This window comes from Electrophorus electricus, chromosome 11 (genome assembly GCF_041902795.1).
Source record: "Electrophorus electricus isolate QZ-2024a chromosome 11, ASM4190279v1, whole genome shotgun sequence".
NCBI classification, from domain to species: Eukaryota; Metazoa; Chordata; class Actinopteri; order Gymnotiformes; family Gymnotidae; genus Electrophorus; species Electrophorus electricus.
This window is the reverse complement of record NC_137507.1, coordinates 322,148-342,851: the sequence shown is the minus strand read 5'-3', so window position 1 is coordinate 342,851 and position 20,704 is coordinate 322,148.

Below are 20,704 nucleotides of genomic sequence, written 5' to 3'. Positions count from 1 at the left end.
TATATGACTATATGGACTGTATGACTATGCGACTATATGATTATATGACTATATGAACTATATGATTATATGACTATGGACTAAATGACTATATGGACTCTTGACTATATGATTATATGACTATGTGATTATATGACTATATGGACTATATGATTATATGACTATGGAGTATATGACTATATGACTATAGGATTATATGACTATATGGGCTAAATGATTATATGACTATGGAGTATATGACTATATGACTATATGATTATATGACTATATGGGCTATATGATTATATGACTATGGAGTATATGACTATATGACTATATGATTATATGACTATGTGATTATATGACTATATGGACTATATGACTATATGATTATATGACTATATGGACTATATGATTATATGACTATATGGACTATATGACTATATGACTATATGACTATACAGATTATTTGATTATATGACTACATGGACTATATGACTATATGGACTATATGACTATATGACTATATGATTATTTGACTATATGGACTATATGACTATATTGATTATATGGACTATATGACTATATGACTATATGATTATATGACTATATGACTATATGACTTTGCACTTGTGTAGCATGTTGTCTGTTGCACTGTTGTTTTTATGTTGCACCATGGTCCTGGAGGAACATTGTCACATTTTTGTAGTGTACTTGTATATAGCTGAAATGACAATAAAACCTCTTGAACTTCAAAACCTCTTGAACTTGACTATATGGACTATATGACTATATGGACTATATGACTATATTGATTATATGATTATGTGACTCTATGGACTATATGACTATATGACTATATCATTATATTACTATATGACTATATCATTATATTACTATATGACTATATGACTATATCATTATATGACTATATGACTATATGACTATATGGACCTGTCCTGTCCTGCCCCTCCCACCCCATCTCCCTCTCCCGCCTGGTCCCTCCCACTGAGGCTCAGATATTTAGTGTCTGGAAATTTCTCTTTATAGTGTTTCAGAATAAATACATTTATGTGATTCTCATGTTGGAGAGGAAATCCAGTATGATCCCTTTCTGTATTACTCTAATAAATCTAACCATTCTCACTTCTCTATATCTTAATTATTCTCCCAACCAAAAATAACCAAAACACTATGGAAAGTGACACTGGAAAGTATGAAATGTTTGGTGCTTCTGGGTAACTTTCCAAGCACCGGGAGAGAAAATTCTAGCCTGGCACCTCCTGCTAACAGGGAACCACTCACATTTTCCATGCGTCAAACTTGCACAGGTGGTGCACTAGGAGGCACTGTGAGTGGAGAAGGTGAATCTACATGGACTTTTTCCCCCCTGGAGCCCCTTTTTCCAAGCTGGCAGCTTAGAACTTTGTTGACTCTTATACTGCATAGCATTGGCATGACTCGCACGGCAGGTCTTCTGGAAAGAGAACACACGTCCCACACAGGATCTGCGCCATCGAGCAAATCTCATCTCATTCCAGAACCCACATCCAGCAATGAACTCTCTCAACATCAAGCAACACTCCTCTGTAACAGCTAGTATGTGGTCTTGGCATGTAAACCATTCCCTCCGTGAAAGGGTCCTGTGGGTCTCAGGGGCAGACAGACTGAAGGGTCACACCTAACATGAGGTTTGTCTGACTCCATACACGTGGCCCACTTTAAAGACCCTCCGACTCTGTGTTGGCTCGCCAAGCTTTGAGGATCAGAGCTCGACTTTGGCAACTTGGAGCCATAGTTTCTGCGAGCTGACTGTTTAAAATAGGTTGATAATGTAATGAAAGGCACTGTTTAGAAGCCTGAGCCATTCATGACAATTAACAAACATACGTAACCATTTATACCTTCTTATTCCAAATCAGCATCATAAAGCACGCTTTCAGAACAGTTATCATGTGATGCATGTTTCTGATGATTCCAGGATGCGTCACAGTGTGCTGTGAAATGACCTTTGCTGTGTCAGGTTGACATAATGCTGACAAAACTGCACAATTTGTCAAGTGAGCAAGCTGGAAAAAGTGAGTAAAAGTGAAGCGTTCAGGAAGCAGCTCTGCCATGTCTCTTGTCCTGCTGTAACAATGACAGGAAAAACTGCTGAGTAACAGATAATTTATTGAAGCTGCTGACACTGACAGTTTTTACTCTCATGGTTTAAAGGTTATGTCCAGAAATGTTCTGATGACAAGCTGGAACTACATATATGTATCTCCTGTATCCCAGACCTCAAGCAGTGGATGAACAGAAACCTCTTAAAACTCTGACAAAACAGAATTTCTACTTACTGGCCCAAAGTCCAAAATCTTACATTTTTCCAATTTTAAATTAAATCTGTTCAGTGTCTTGACCAGTTCCTCATACGCCTTCATCACCTCCCATCTTCACTACTGTAACTCTCTCTTCACTGACCTCTCAAACAAAACCTTATAAACATCCAATGGAAGTCACTTCACTTAAGGGCAAGAGAAAATATACAGAACTACAGGAATACATAACTATATATATGAACAGATGAATACCTCATGAACAGATGAATACCTAAATGCATAAAAACTCCCCATAGCAGGCATAATCACACACACACACACACACACACACACACACACACACACTCACACACACACACACACACACTCACACACACACACACTCACACACACACACACACACACTCACACTCACACACCTAAATGTCATCTCAATCATGTCGTAGTTCTTCACCTTTTTCTGCACTTTTCTACTCTACCTTTTACTTGCCAATCTACTTATTTAATTTATTTTACTTCATCATTCTACAACTGCATCTCCCAACTGCTGCACTCAACACTCTTAACAATTGATGCGCCTGTAAGTGTGTGTATGTGTGTGTGTGGGTGTGTATGGGTGTGTGTGTGTGTGTGTGTGTGTGTGTGTGTGTGTGGTGGAAATATTTCTTGTTGTAAAGTTTGATTATGATTCTGATATAGATAACTATATATTTATATATATGTCATCAGAGTGTCATGTCATTGCATAAAGATTCATAAATAATTTATTAAGAGCCAGATGGAACTAATTTAACCTGTTGAAGCCAACTGGCAAATTTACTTAGAAGCTTTAATAAAAAGGTTGGGCAGTTTTAGTGTTATATATTTAACACTCACAAATCAGAAAACATAAAGATTTCATAGACAGGTAAATTATTTACACATTTATTTACTGAGAATTTGTAAGTTTACAAATACATATCATAGCCTATTTGTTACAGTTTGGGTTAATGGTCAAGTAAAATACACAGAAATCTATCAATACCAGGTAAAGCTTTCCGAATTATTCACAACGTAATTTTTAAATTATTAACAATGATAACTTCTGTTATGCAGAAATTCTTCAGATCAGTGTTATGAATTTATGAGCTTTATGAAATCTTCACTGTTTTACCAACAGTCTCACATGACAAGCTGTGTCCTATCATCAGGGTTATATCACCCTGATTTCTTTATAGACATCACTGAGTAGACCTGCGATACTGAATGAAAACAAGGGTTACGTCAGACCAGCTGAAGCCTGCAGTGCTCTGAGTATTACATTATCCTGGCACCCATCCCCAGTACATGTCAGTTATCATACAGTTATCATACAGCTCCGATGTTACCACCTAGACCAGGTCCTGATGCAGACTCGCTGATCTCCTTCAGGGATGCTGTGGCTCATCTATACAATGTGGTACTGGACACCAAATTTATGGCTCTTTTGAGGACTGATGGTCAAGCAAACTATAGCTTGTGGAAGGTCAATTTTAGAAAAAGTGTTGATCACGCAGTGTTGATCAAACAGTGTTGCTCACAGTGTTGATCATGCAGTATTGATCATGCAGTGCTGATCATGCAGTGTTGATCACAGTGCTGATCATGCAGTGTTGATCACAGTGTTTATCATGTAGTGCTGATCACAGTGTTTATCAGGCAGTGTTGATCACACAGTGTTGATCATGCAGTGTTGATCACAGTCTTGAACAGGCAATGTTGATCACAGTGTTGATCACGCCTTGCTGATCATGCAGTATTGATCACAGTGTTGATCAGACAGTGTTTATCAAAGTGTTGATCACACAATGTTGATCACTCAGACTTGATCACAGGTTTAATCACGCAGTGTTGATCACACATTGTTGATCATGCACTATTGAATACAATGTTGACCATGCAATGTTGATCACAGTGTTGATCACACAGTGCTGATCAAACAGTGTTGAACACAGTGTTGATCACACAGTGTTGATCACAGTGTTAATCACAGTTTGATCACACTGTTTTTCACAGTGCTGATCACGCAATGTTTATCACAGTGTTGATCATGCAATGTTTATTACAGTGTTGACCATGCAGTGTTGACCATGCAGTGTTGATCATGCAGTGCTGATCACACATTGTTGATCAGTGTTGATCACACAGTATTTATCAAAATGTTGATCACAGTGTTGATCACACAGTGTTTATCATGCAGTGCTGATCACGCAGTGTTGATCACACTATTAATCACAGTGGTGATCATGCAGTGTTGATCACACAGTGTTGCTCATGCAGTGTTGATCACACAGTACTGATCATGCAGTGTTGATCACAGTGTTGATCACACAAAGTTGATCACGTAGTGCTGATCATGTAGTGTTGATCGTGGTGTTTATCAAGCAGTGCTGATCACGCAGTGTTGATAATGCAGTATTGATCACACAATGTTTATGACACAATGTTCATCATGCAGTGTTGTTCACACAGTGTTGATCACAGTGTTTATCAAAGTGTTGATCGCACAGTGTTGATCATGAAGTGCTCATCACACAGTATTGATCACATAGTGTTGATCACAGTGGTGATCATGCAGTGTTGATAACACAGTGCTGATCATGCAGTATTGATCACAGTTTTGATCAGACATTGTTTATCATAGTGTTGATCACACAATGTTGATCATGCAGTGTTGATCACAGTGTTTATCAAAGTGTTGATCACACCATGCAGCTCATGTAGTGTTGATAAAAGTGTTGATCACACAATGTTTATCATAGTGTTGATCATATAGAGTTGATCACAGTGGTGGTCATGCAGTGTTGATCACAGTGTTGATCAGACAGTGTTAATCATAGTGTTGATCACACAATGTTTATCATAGTGTTGATCATATAGAGTTGATCACAGTGGTGGTCATGCAGTGTTGATCACAGTGTTGATCAGACAGTGTTAATCATAGTGTTGATCACACAATGTTGATCACACAGTGTTGATCATGCAGTTTTGATTATGCAGTGCTGATCAAGCAATGTTGATAAAAGTGTTGATCATGCAGTGTTGATCACCGTGTTGGTCACACAGTGTTGTCCATGCAGTGGTGATCACACATTGTTGATCATGCAGTGTTTATCACATAGTGTTGATCATGCAGTGTTTATCAGAGTGTTGATCGTGCAGTGTTTATTACATCGTTGATTATGCAGTGTTTATTACAGTTTTGATCATGCAGACTTACTCATGCTTAACATGGTGTTTCACTTGGCAGTCAAACACTACATTTGGCAGTTTACTCTTTTCCAGCAGCAAATGTGAATGTTTGTTGAAACCTTCAGATTTGTCGAAGACAATGGCTAGTTTTTCTTTGGGAATTCAGCCTTTAGTTGTTTTAATCTTTCACAGGGATGGTTCCAGACATTTGGAGAACATCCAGTCCACACCCCCTCTGGGATTGTGGTTATTGTGCAGTAATCCGAACAGCTTCATCGAGGGACGAAGAGCAGAAGGGTAGCTTGGCAGTTATCCTACCACAAAGACCCAGTGCTGGAGGAGAAGGGACTTTCTCCTAGATACATTAATTTGCATAATGTTTTACAGTGTTGGCCTCAGGCTGAGAAATAAAACACAAAGCCTTTCTGTGTGGACAGTAGAGGAAGGATGTTGCAGGACATTTGCGGCATATATTTACTTCAGTAACCACGGCTGATTTAGGACTATTGTCAAGTAAGATTCTGGTACATGATGTGTTGTGAACATGGCTTTTAGCTTGGCTTTAGTTTGTGTGTTACTGAGGAAAACAAAAAGAGCTTATTATGAAACAAGTGTACATTTCCTGCTTTTGAAAGTTAGACTTACATCCAGTCCGACTGACACGCTTATATTCTTTCCATATTTTTGGCTAAAAAAAGTGTCTGTTACTTACTCAGTCTAATGTTTGTGTAGTATTTTAATATCTAGACATATTCATTTCACCAAGGTCTCTGTAACTCAATGCAGGAGTCCAGTACTCTAGCAGAGTTCAGCTCACTCTTAAAGAATGCAGTTTAGATTAATTCTAATGTACTTGACCTGGAAGGCAGTCAATGTGTGCTGCTTTCAATGTAAGAGCTGTCAGAGGTCTCACAGTGAGGTGGAGCTGGAGGCCCATGGAGCGCAGTTGCAGACAGACCTGCAGGTGTAGCTGCTCCCCCTCTGTCCCCAGGGCCTGGTGTGTGACACCAGTGTCCAGGAGGTGTGGGGAACTGAAACCAGTGGACAGGTACAGGAGTTGAGGGGAAATGAAACCACTGAGACAGGTAGAGGAGGTGAGAGGATCTGAAACCAATGCAACAGGTCCAGGAGGTCCAGAAGGTGAGGGGAACTGAAACATGGAGTTGAAGCAATTATGTCAGCAGACTGTGGACTTGGCAGAATATCATGAGCTCACAAGAGGCCTTTGAGGAGGATGTTTAGATTTCAGCAGCCTGGCTGAATGCAGGAGGAGGGAAGCCACCTGTTCAAAATCTGATTCACCTCAAAGCAACATAGCCAGTTATAGTACAAATGTGTCTTTTCTGTAATGAAATGTTGTGCTGTTAAAGAATGTTCTATGCTCATGTTGTATAGGCAATTTATCTATGTTCTAAAAAAATAAAGATATGGTCTCTAAAAATAAAGCACATTAGTGGAGCATTTGAGACAAAATAAGCATTTAACATTTTCCAGTTTTATCTCAGTTTTTCAGTGTGTGTCAACAGAGCTTGGCAGTCCAACACTTGAACAAGCGTCTACAGTCCATTAACACCTGCCAGGACAAAGCATCTCCATGATTAATCCACTAAATGCAATGTGGCGCAGTAGTTGAAAGGGCAGCTCCCCCTGTCTGTGTGGATAACTCACATTTACCAGTCCTGCCCTGGTCTGTAGCCTGTGTGCTGTCTTCTGAGATGTTGAGTAGAGTTTAGTTTGGCTGAGATGTGCTAGTTTGCTCAGGGGAAACTTACACTGAGAGCTCATGTCTGGAAATGACATCAGTGATCTGCAGGGAGGCCAACGGCAGCGTTTGAGAATGCAGCTAGCATGTTCTTTAAAATTCCTAATGTCTCTTTTCATTTCCATGACAATGAGAAGAATGTCCCTGAAAAAACGCAAATCATGAATCACTGCTACAGCAGCACATGTATGAGAAAGTCAGAGGAAAGGTGTGGGAATGTTTGGAGTGATACACAGCAGAAAAGGGATGTAGACCAGCAGGTGATGGTGGAAATCTGCTTGATGTTGGTCCCTTATGTTAATAAAATCCATAGGGTGTCTCTGTTTCACACAGCCAGTGGTCGGCATGTCAAAGGGAAGATGAGAGGGACACCTGAGACAGCTGTGCTGAAGCGCGCAGGCTTTTATCTACCCGACCCTGGTTTAAAATAACATCCTGTCTGGCGTGTCACTTCTACCAGCTGCTCAGGGAGGGTTCTCCCTTTGCTGTGGGGGAGAGACACAGGGAGAGACACAGGGATCTCTCTCTCTCTCTCTATCGCTCCTCCCACACTACACTCTAATGTTCTCTCTCTCTCTCTCTCTCTCTCTCTCTCTCTCTGTCTCTCTCTCTCTCTCTCTCTCTCTCTTTCTCTCTCTCTCACTTATGGTAAGTGAGAGTCTAACTGAGACTCCTCTAAGGTTGCTTAATTTATGAGCTACACTACAGTGATACTACAGACCAAAATCACCTGTGAGGATATGCCAGACAGTGGAACATTTCGACCCAGTCCAAGTTGAATCTTCCACGTGTGGTTTACTGTGATTGATCTCATGCCACATATTGGGCTGTGTGTGTGTATTTGTGTGTGTGTGTGTGTTTGCATGCATGTGTGTGTGCGTTTGTACGGGCTTTGCACAGGACCTTTATTTATGTTTAGTTTTACATGTTCCTCTCTACACCTCCTGCAGGTGGTGTGTGTTGTGCCTCATTCACCACACCACCTGGGGGTTGTTAGGCCTTTATGTTGTGCCTTATTTAAGCCTCTTCTGTTTGTCCGACTGTTTGTCTGTTTGTCAGTCAGTGATGTTACATTGCCTTCTTCTGTTATCATTAGTGTATGTTTATGTTTGGTTTGTTTTCGTAATGCATAAATGCTTCAGTTTGCATCCTTTTTCTTTTCCTGGATGTTCTACGCCTGTGACACAAACAGCTGGAGTTCTGATTGTAGTTAGAGAGCCACACAGTGAAGCATTCAGCATTTAAGTACCAGTATCTTCTAAAACAATAACATCTGAAGAACATGCAATGAAGCAAACAGACCTCGGAGGAGGACGTAAACACGACTTTAGGTTTGTATAGGCTGGACACAAAACCTTGTGAGTTACATCAAGACTCCATGGGACCATAAATTTCAGTTTCTCTTTGATGTACCACATGGAGGTACAGTGCACACATAACCTTCCTTGGTCATTTTTGCACAATTTATTTCAGGATTTACCACACTTAAGAGTAATAGAGTGTGAATCTTTTCCTCCTGAATTCAGATTCTAATCTGAAACGTTTCTCTTTTACTTGTGAACTGGAACTATTTCTCATCAGTCTGATCAGTAAAATATTAAATACTCAAAGCTGGGTCCTTTGTTCCTGTTTTAGTTATGACCGTTATGTTGCTTGTACCCGAGTGTGTTTCACAAAGTGAGTAAACTGGTTTTTTTATATTATTTATTTATTTTATTTTGTCCTCAGGTTTAGCATCAAGCGTTAGTCACAGTCATGCATGCAGATAACACTGTGCATGCTGGGCATTTTCTATGATTAAACATGTGATCCAGCAGTACCGACAGTGTGATTGGAGTAAGCACGTGTACCATGCCACAGGACTGGCCCCGTACGCTGGCTTGCGCTCAGTGATTTCTGACCACGTTGCTCAGGCCTCATTGGGATTTCTCTTCATTCCCAGCCTGCAATGCTGGGACGCCACATAATGTTCTGCCTTATAGTTCAGATTTCAAAGAGTGCATTTCTGTGTGCAAGCCAACTGAAACAGTGCCTTGATTAGGCCTCGATGTTTTTGTATCATTGTAATGCCAGTCCGGAGAGAAAATGTTGGATTTCTAGACAGACATGTAACACACTGCTGGCAGTGGAGAGTTTTGGCCAAATTTTCTAGTACTTGGCTCTGGTTCGTAAAGCCCTGTCAAACTGTCGACCTTTTCTTTTTTATTTATTTTTAAAAAGTTTATTATCTCTCTCTCTCTCTCTCTCTCTCTCTCTCTCTCTAACACACACACACACACACACACACACACACACACACATATATATATATATAATTTATTTATTTTTTACATTTTTTTTTAGTTTTATTTTGACATGTAACATGACCTGTTTTTAGGGATTAGATTATGTGTGATTAGATTTATATGATAATGTTTCCAAGATTCTTTAGATGAATAGATCAGCACACATACCAGGCACTAGAAGGTTGCTGTGGATGGGTTTTGCCATGTGTTGTGTCCTTAAGCCAAGCTTTAGACCCACATGCTGTCAGTGCCTCACCCTTTCCTGTGGTAATGATAAGTGTGGAAACCCTTCCCTGGTCTTTCCATTATCCACGGAGTTGATGCTGGGGTATCCAACATTCCCCTCTCCGCCCCCTTCTCTCTATATTGTATTGCATTATGTCATAGTTTGGGCTGTTCCAGCTCTGGGGTGGTGTGGTGGGGTGGGGGGTGGGGTTTGGATTTCACTGAGCCGCCGGGGACACGTCTGGGTGAGAATGTCCATTTTCCTGCTGATTGATTAGGATTTTAATTGCTTCCTGACTGAATATGACCAATTGTTCAAGGACGCAGTGTGTTGGCAAGCATCTGCCAGAGGTGGAGCTCCACCCTGCGTTGGCATGGCTGAAGGGTGAGAACCAGCCAGCTTATCTGAGGTAAAGGAACTGATCTGTCACCCTTCCCTTCCCTGTGAGGAAAAGTGAAGTGGAGACCGGAGACTTGTGGGCAAGCAGCAGACTCTAGGTAAACACTGGATAACACCATAATGTTTATGGGCTCATGTTGGAGTCGTGGCTCTGTGCTCCGCCAACCTGATGGGGTGTGAGAGACATTTGGAGCCTCTGACAGTGTGATATACACAGTATCAGAAGTGGTGACACTGTCAGCATCTCAGTGCAGCTCTAAAAAAAAAAAAATCCTTCACTGGTAACACTGTCAAACACTGGTAACACTGTCATGCACTGTAACACTACTTTACTGGTAACAGTCCTTCTTTCGTAACACTATCATACACTGTTACACTGTCCTTCACTGGTAACACTGTCATAAACTGTAACACTGTCATACAATGGTTACACTGTCCTTCACTGTAACAGTGCCATATGCTGTATCACTGCCCTACACTGTAACACTGTCCTTCACTGTAACACTGTCCTTCACTGCATGCCATGGTACAGCACCTCTAAGGCCATGTTCCTAGTGTCTGAGTGTCACGAAGTCCCAGCTGCACTGCCAACCCCCCTGTCGTCCATCCCATGATGTCTGAGGGCAGTCCTCCAGTCTTCTGACGTGGCCATGACGATGCTGATTTATTTAGTTAGCTCCCAGAGCATTTGGAGGGATGGAGGGGTGAAGGGGTAGAAGAATGCAAGGTGAATGAGTGAGTGATGGATGGAAAAGAAAGTACATTAGCATACAGCGCTTAAGGGTCATAGCATTACAAAGACTAATGATGTGCTTACACACGCAGAGGAGAGGACTGGCTGTTTTCACTGGGCGAGAAGTGCATTTCATCTTCCAAACCCCAATCGAATGGTTGAAACATTACATGTTATTTGAGCTTTTGAGTGGTGTGTATAAAGTAGCTTTGATTTGTCCTCCTGTTTAAAAATGAGAGATTGGAATGAACAGCTCAGAACATGGATGTTTCTAGTAAGGCCAATGTAGCGCTGGGTTTGGAAACTCAGATGCTCAGGGCAACATGTCGATCACTACATCATTTAAATGTAGCTATCTTGGCAACTGGAATCACCTTCCTTCTCTTGGAATGAATTTCCCTGATGGATTACAAGGTGAATTAATATGTGTAGTGTCATGAGAAAAGCATACAGCAGTTCCAAGAAATGCAACAAGTTTTACTTCAGTAATTCAGTATAACTATTTAAGGCAAAGATTAAATCCATCATTTCTGTTTTTGTGTAGCTATCCTCATATCAAGTTCATATTGTGAGATGAGTTCTGGGATGTTGGATTAGTGTTAACCCTATGGCTAACCTTAACCCTAACGTTGTCATATTGGCCAAAACAAATCAGATAAGAACTTTAGGTACATGAAAGTCTGTTTACAAAGTGAACACATTTCACTACATACTAAAAACTGTATAAGTTCTGTTCTTTCAGGTATTTATAAGAAAGAATTCCTCAAAGAATTCCTTATAATGACATGACTTCGTGATCCAGAATGTGCTGTCTGTGTGTAACATTACTGAAAGCATGCCACGTCGTCTGGCAGTTTCCCCGGACGCCCTCCGTTCCACAGCTCATCTCACGGCGCCTCCTCATCTGGCGGTCCTCTGCGGTCCTCGGGGCTCGGCACATCCTGGCGACCGGCCAGCACCTCGGGCCTGCACTGAGGTGACACAGCCACTGTGCTCATGTTACAGGCGCAGCGAGCACCATCTGCAGGGATGCTGGCCGCCGAGAGTAAATGAGAAAACACGCTTGACTGTGAGGAATGTATGTGCATCTGATCAGCAGGATGAGATCAAGGGGAATAGTTTAAATGTACAATCCCCTACTGTATGAAAAGCAATTTACATAATTAGCTACTCTGTCTAACAGTCAGTGAAGCAGAGCTGAGGTTAGTGAGGGAGAGAAGGGAATGACTGGTGCTTCAACACCTGGCTATTTCTCATCCCACCCAGCAGTCATGTGACAGGTCATGTGACCAGCCTCCCTGTCTGCGTGCTCGACCTCAGAAGCCCTTCCAGGTATGAACTCTTTCTTCTACTTTATCAACTTCAGTTTCTCAGGAAATGGCACACAGATGTTCTTGCTACAAATGGATGTGAGAATGCTTTTGACAAGAGTTGGGCCAGAGAACTGCAAAACTTGTTTGACCATATTAGTGCAATACTGTAAGAACAAGCATCGCAGTGCTTGGACTGAATGGTATCAGTAGATGACATCATTAATTCACGACCAAACCAATAAATTAACATGGAGGACCATTAACAAATCCCTCATCATAGTCGCTGGGCAACCAACTTTTTGTTTATAAGGGCTGGAAACGTAAACCATGTAACCATGAAACCACGTAACAGTAATGCAAAGATTTTTGAGCACTATTTTATTGTTTTGCAGACCACAAGGCATGGGGACGGCTCTGGTGTTGACATGAGGAAGACTCTGCTGTTGGCATGGGGACGGCTCTGGTGTTGACATGAGGAAGGCTCTGCTGTTGGCATGGAGGTGGCTCTGGCAATGGCATGGAGACGGCTCTGGCGCTGGCATGGGGACGTCACTGGCGTTGGCATGGGGACGTCACTGGCGTTGGCATGGGGACGTCACTGGCGTTGGCATGCGGACGTCACTGGTGTTGCACAAAATATTTTGAGGGGAAACACATCTGGAACAGAAGGATGATGACTTTTATGATGCTGCTGTCCTGAAGAAAACAGATGATGTGTAGGAAATTTTGTAGGAATGTTGCTTTCAACTGGCCTGCTCATCATATTCCAGTCCAGGAAACGCATGAGTACTCTTAATGTGTTGAGCATTTCAACTAGTGTAGAAGGGGTACACTATACATATATATTAGACTACACGGTCACACATTACTATATGTAAATATGACACTACACGGTTACACGTCACTATATGTAAATATTACACTACAGGGTCACACGTTACTATACATATATATTACACTACACGGTCACATGTTACGATAAATAAATATTATGCTACACGGTCACATGTTACAATACATATATATTAAACTACAAGGTCACGCATTACTATACATATATATTACACTACAGGGTCACATGTTACATAATATAAATATTACACTACACGGTCACACATTACTATACATATATATTACACTACACAGTCACACGCTATTATACATATATATTACACTACACGGTCACATTATGATAAATAAATATTACAGTACATGGTCACATGTTACCATACATATATATTAAACTACAGGGTCACATGTTACTATGCATATATTACACTACAGGGTCACACATTACTCTACATATATATTACACTACAGGGTCACACGTTACTATACAGTGGACGACAAGCATGGAGACTATTTTCTGTCCTGGCTCCAAGATGGTGGAATGAATTCCCACTTGCTCTCCGGACAGCAGAGTCCCTTGTAGTCTTCAAACGCAGATTGAAGACCCATCTATTTGCAGACTATTTAAAGGACAACTGACACTGCTCCCATATTGACTGACTAATTTAGTACTTATTGTAGGGTATTGTTTATGTTGTATAACAAACTCTAGCACTTATCATTGTTTAAGATAGACCTTATGTATTTTGCATTTCTAGGTATCAGCATTCATCCCTGTAATCTACAGTATTCTAGTTCATTGGTATGTTTGACTACAGGGTCACACGTTATGATGCATAAATATTACACTAAATGGTCACACTAACCTACTGTACTGTACTAGAATATGTTCTATGAGTAAATGATAAGGCACTTTTGTAAATTGCTCTGGATAAGAGCATCTGCTAAATGCCGTAAATGTAAATATAAATGTAAATAAATATTACAGTACACGGTCACACGTTACTATACATATATATTACACTACAAGGTCACACGTTACGATGCATAAATATTACACTAAATGGTCACACTAACCTACTGTACTGTACTAGAATATGTTCTATGAGTAAATGATAAGGCACTTTTGTAAGTTGCTCTGGATAAGAGCTAAATTCCGTAAATGTAAATGTAAATGTAAATGTAAATAAATATTACAGTACACGGTCACACGTTTCTATACATATATATTACACTATACAGTCACACGATACTATACATATATATTAAACTACAGGGTCACACGTTACGATACATAAATATTACATTACACGGTCACACGTTACTATACATATATATTACACTACACAGTTACACATTAAAGTATATATATATATATATATATATATATATATATATATATATATATATATATATATATATATATATATATATATATATTACATGGTCACATGTTACAATACATAAATATTACGCTACATGGTCACACGTTACTATACATATATATTACACTACAGGGTCACACGTTACTATGAATATGTATTACACTATAGGGTCACATACATATATATCACACTACATGGTCACACATTACGATACATAAATATTACAGCACACGGTCACACATTACTATATATATATAAAACACTACACAGTCACATGTTACTATACATATATAGTATGTATATATGTCGCCCTCACATCAGTCGTGATGAAGTGCTTTGAAAAGCTAGTCAGAGACTTCATCACATCTTCACTGCCAGCCTCCATGGACCCACTGCAGTTTGCATACCGCCACAACCGCTCCACTGACGATGCGATTGCACATCTGCTCCACACTACACTGACTCACCTGGACGAAGGGAGGGGTATTTATGTTAAAATGCTGTTTGTTGACTACAGTTCAGCATTTAACACTATCATTCCCTCCCTACTCACTACTAAGTTGGGAGATCTAGGACTGCATACATCCCTGTGCGATTGGATCTCCAACTTCCTAACAGACAGACCACAATCAGTACGGGTGGGCAACTGCGCCTCATCCACCCTCACCCTCAGCACTGGAGCTCCTCAGGGTTGTGTCCTAAGCCCCCTGCTCTACTCACTGTACACCTACGACTGCACAGCCACTTCCAGCTCTAACATCATTGTCAAGTTTGCTGACGACACCGTTGTCGTGGGTCTGATCTCGGACAACGACGAGAGGGCCTACCTGGAGGAGATTAAACACCTGGAAAACTGGTGCCAGGAAAATAATCTCCTCCTAAACGTCAGTAAGACAAAGGAGATGATCGTGGATTGCAGCAAGAAGCAGGAGCGGCACTACCAACCTGTGAGGATCAGTGGAACCACGGTGGAGAGAGTAGATAGTTTCAGGTACCTTGGTGTTCACATCTCGCAGGACCTGTCCTGGTCCCGCCATACCAGCTCCCTGGCAAAGAAGGCTCATCAGCGTCTTTACCACCTCAGATGCCTAAGGGACTTCAGACTGCCCTCCAAGGAACTGCGGAACTTCTACACCTGCACTATCGAGAGCATCCTCACGGGGAACATCACAGTCTGGTTTGGGAATAGCACCAAGCAGGACAGACAAGCACTCCAAAGGGTAGTGCGTTCAGCAGAGCGCATCACTCACTTGGAACTTCCTGACCTGCAGACCACCTACTACAAGCGGTGCCAGACCAAGGCCAGGAAAATTGTGAAGGACCCCACCCATCCCAACAATAGACTCTTCTCTCTGTTGAGGTCAGGGAGGCGCTTCCGCTCCCTGAAGGCCAAGACAGAGAGGCTGAAGAGGAGCTTCTTCCCACAGGCCATTCGGGCCCTGAATCAGGGAAACTGATAAACTGTGGGGACCACCACCACCACCACCATGTAACATGACTGTATATCTGTACATCTGTATATATAGATTTAGATTTATACTCAATTACCCTGTTACACAACAACTGTAGATATGGTATTATACAAAATGGATCTGTACATTCTGTAGATTGTGTACATATATACCCAACCATATACATTGTACATTGTGTATATAATCATAATATACATATATTGTACATACATTGTTAATATATTTTTGTACATACATAGAATATATATATTTATCTGTATATATATATATTTTTTCTCTATGCACCCCTGGTTCTCTTCCTCAGTTTGGACAGAGCACTCTCCACCATTTCACTGCGTGCTATACTGTGTATGACTATGTATGTGACGAATAAACCGAACTTGAACTTGAACTTGAACTATTACACTACAGGGACACAGGGATGTATAGTAACCTGTGACCCTATAGTGTAATATATATGTATAGTAACATGTGACCCTGTAGTGTAATGTGTAGGTATTGTAACGTGTGACCCTGTAGTGTAACATATATGTATAGTAACATGTGTCCCTGTAATATATATATATATATATATATATAATACACTATGCAGTCACATGTTACTATAGATATATATTACACTACATGGTCACACATTACCATACATAAATATTACACTACTCGGATATAGTAATGTGTGACTGTGTAGTGTAATATTTATGTATCGTAATGTGTGACCAGGTGGTGTAATATATATCTATAGTAACATGTGATTGTGTAGTGTAATATATATATATATATATATATATATATATATATATATATATATATATATATATATATATATATATATTACACTACACAGTCACATGTTACTATACAAATATATTACACTACAGTGTCACACGTTACTGTACATTCATATTATACTACAAGGTCACATGTTATTATACATATATAGTACACTACAGGGTCAAACATTACTATACATGTATATTACTGTATAAAACATATATATATATTGTGTCTTCTATATGTTTTATACAGTAAAAAAAATACATTTATATATATATATATATATATATATATATATATATATATATATATATATATATATATATATTACACTACACAGTCACATGTTACTATACAAATATATTACACTACAGTGTCACACGTTACTGTACATTCATATTATACTACAAGGTCACATGTTATTATACATATATAGTACACTACAGGGTCAAACATTACTATACATGTATATTACTGTATAAAACATATATATATATTGTGTCTTCTATATGTTTTATACAGTAAAAAAAAATAAATTTATATATATATATACACTCTATAAGACATTTATAAGATTCAAATTGTCTGCTCCCTGTCTAAAGACCCACTCCTGTCTGCTATCTAACTGTTATCATGGGCAGCCTTTTTCTGACAATGAAAATTTACTTATGGTTTGGCCAGTCTCCACGTTCATCTTTTATCCACTCATCCAATCAAACATTGCTCTGAATTTGACCAGAGATCAAAAGAGTTGCTTTTGTAATCTAGCATCATTACAGCCTGCTTCTCTCATAAGTTCAAATAAAGAAATGACTCAGTCATATTTTAAGACAAAATCCTGCCAGTAAATACTGCCAAAAGCCCAAGGATATTATTGTTTTGATCACTGCTGTTGAAGACAGGCTGGTTCTAGAGCAGTGACTTCAGTGGTGATGTGGGTTCTCCCTGTGTGGTGGTGGTGTGGTGCTGCTGTGGGCAGTGCTGTGTTGTGGTGCTGCTGTGGTGGTTCTGTGGTGATTTGGGTGGTGCTGTGGTGGTACTGTGGGTGGTGCTGTGTTGTGGTGTTGTGCTTGGTGCTTTGGGTGGTGGTATGGTCATGGTGTTGTGGGCGGTGTGGGTGCTGCTGTGGTGGTGCTGTATGGTGGTTTTGGTGTGTGGTGGTGTAGGTGGTGCTTTGTGGTGGTGGTGCTGTGGGTTGTGGTAGTGTGGTGAGGCTGTGTATTGTTGGTTTGGGTGGTGCTGTGTGGTGGTGGTGTGGGTTGTGCTGTGGATGGTGCTGTGTGGTGGTGGTGTGGGTGGTGCTGTAGTGGTGCTGTGGGTGGTGTGATGGGTGGTGCTGTGGGTGGTGCTCTGTGTTCTGATTCCTTTCAGCTCCTCACAGTGTTCATGGTGTACAGTTTGTCTATTGTGAAGTCACCTTGACTGATGTTTAATATCTCAGTCTCTTCCTCTCACATGCAAGGAGGCTTGTGACCAAGTTCACATGACTGAATGATCAGTTATGAAGGGTCATAATTACCTGTGATAGCAAGAACTCATGGTCCACGCATTTAAAAACAGAACATTACTTTTGTTAAAAAAATCATATCTGTCATTTGGTTACTATACAAAAAGCAAACAAAACTTTTCTCCATAAATCTTTATAGTGGAAAAGGGATCCAGACTTTTAGAATTGTAGATGTTTTTACAAGTCGGCGATGTAACAGGCTGTGTAGCTGTCACATGCTCCCTAAACACACAAACAAGCTCAGTGTTTTGGCAAAGGTGCAACGCTGAGAAGACCAGCAGCAGACATGAGGTAAAAAAGAACACGACGAGGAGAACACTGCTGACTTCCAAAAAATGCACTCTGTGTCCTAACATAGACTCATTAGGGAAAAGTTATTAGTTTAAAACTAAACACTGGAATTATGCCCTCCAGATTTGCTCATGTGTTCCTGGACTTGTTTGGTGCCTTTGCAAAGTTTTTGCCAACATCTTCCATCATCTGATGGTTACTTGTTCAGGAAACTGCACACAGGACTGTCACAGATGCAGGTTACTGGAATATTAGCCATGACTAACCACATAATCACAAAAGGCGTAACTTCAGTATGGGAAGCTTGCACTGAGGATTTAAGATGCGATTTTAAAAATTAATGAGTGTTATCCAAAGATCTTTAAATAGAACTAAATAAAAGAAAATGACATAGAACTAAATGAGTCGATCAAATCTTCTAAAGCTTCAGATCTGCTGGGAGAAGCTCAAATTTACTGAGAAAAGCTCAGATATACTAGGAGAAGCTCAGATCTGCTGGGAAAAGCTCAGATTTACTGGGAGAAACTTATTTTATTAAAGATGCTCAGCCAAACAATTAGCAGAACACAAAAAAATGTTTGCAGGTCAAAGAACATTTTTGATGTAGACGAGATATGACACTTTTATGACACTGATGACACTTTAATGACACTTTTTAAAAAAATCGCTGCGTATTGCTTGTTTGTATGTGATCAGGCAGTGATCTAAGGCTGATATCTTCTATCACCCCTACAGTTACAGCACCACAGGGGCACAGTGAAGGCAGGACTGGGAGAAGTGTGTCGGAGAAGAGCCTGTGGCTGACGTTTGGGAGGAAGGTTCCCTAAAGTGATCAGTTCCGTGTCTCTGGTAGCCTCTCTCATTTTCAAAGGACCCCCGCTTTTCGTCCATCGAACTTTTCCAGAGGACGCTGATGGATAAACAGCAGTGATGGATGGCAGCATGGTTTGACAGCACGTCCACATGGGGTGTCATGGACAAGCACATGAATCACTGCACAAGCATCTTAATGTGGACCTGCTCACAGTTTGTAATGTGGACACAACAGTCTGGCTCTGCTGGAGGAGCGCTAACTCTTCCATGTCTGTGTGATGTCACAAACAAAAACAAAGTCACGGCTTTCTCAGGTCTCGCCGTCCTTGTGTGAGCCGTGCACGTCCAGACCCCACAGCTAGAAAGGCATGCCAAACACCACTACTGCAGGCCTCTGGAGGAATGCGCGTGAGCTCAGAGTCTGTGCTGGACTTCTGGAAGACTGCACGGGTTACTGGGGGGTCACAGGGTCAGTACTGGGTTGGCGGGTTGGTTCTCACAGTGGTTCAGTACTGGGTCGGTACTGGGTCGGTTCTCACACTGGGTCAGTACTGGGTCAGTACTGGGTTGGTTCTCACACTGGCTCAGTACTGGGTTGGTTCTCACAGTGGTTCAATACTGGATCAGTACTGGGTTGGTTCTCACAGTGGTTCAGTACTGGGTCAGTACTGGGTCGGTTCTCACACTGGGTCAGTACTGGATCAGTACTGGGTTGGTTCTCAGTATCAGGACTGCACTGCTTCAGCTCAAGGGCCCCCAGGTGAGTGCTGTGATGAAATTCCCACAGGTACAAACATCTGAAAACCCCAGCAGGTCCCAGGCTGTGGGTCTGAGGCAGGGCACAGTGGATCTGAGACAGGGCATAGTGGGTCTGAGGCAGGGCACTGTGAGGGAGGCAGGCCACTGTGGGTTTGAGGCAAGGCTCTGTGGGGGAGGCAGGGCACTGTGGGGGAGGCAGGGTACTGTGGGTCTGAGGCAGCAGGATTCCAGCAGCTGTCTGAAACCCCCCTCTGGAGGCTCTCTGGTGTGAGTCGCCCTGCTCAGGTAGGACATGCTGGTGACACTTTTACACCCACCTGCTAAAGTCACTCTTCTCTGCACAGCTACACAGTTCTCAGCCTGTTGCATTTTTGCATTTTGCCCCAAGGTTGTGTGCAAGTTCTTCCAGTCATTTATTACATGTTTCAGTCTGTCCTGGATCTCATTAAGGGAGCGTTTGTGGAGTTTTCCTCATCTCAGAGCACTGCACTGGAATATCAGCCCTTGCTGGCCATTAAACATCTCTCTCTCTCTCTCTCTCTCTCACTTTCTCACTTTCTCTCACTCCCTCTCTCTCACTATCTCTCTTGCTCTCTCTCTCGCACTCTTTCACTCTCTCCCTC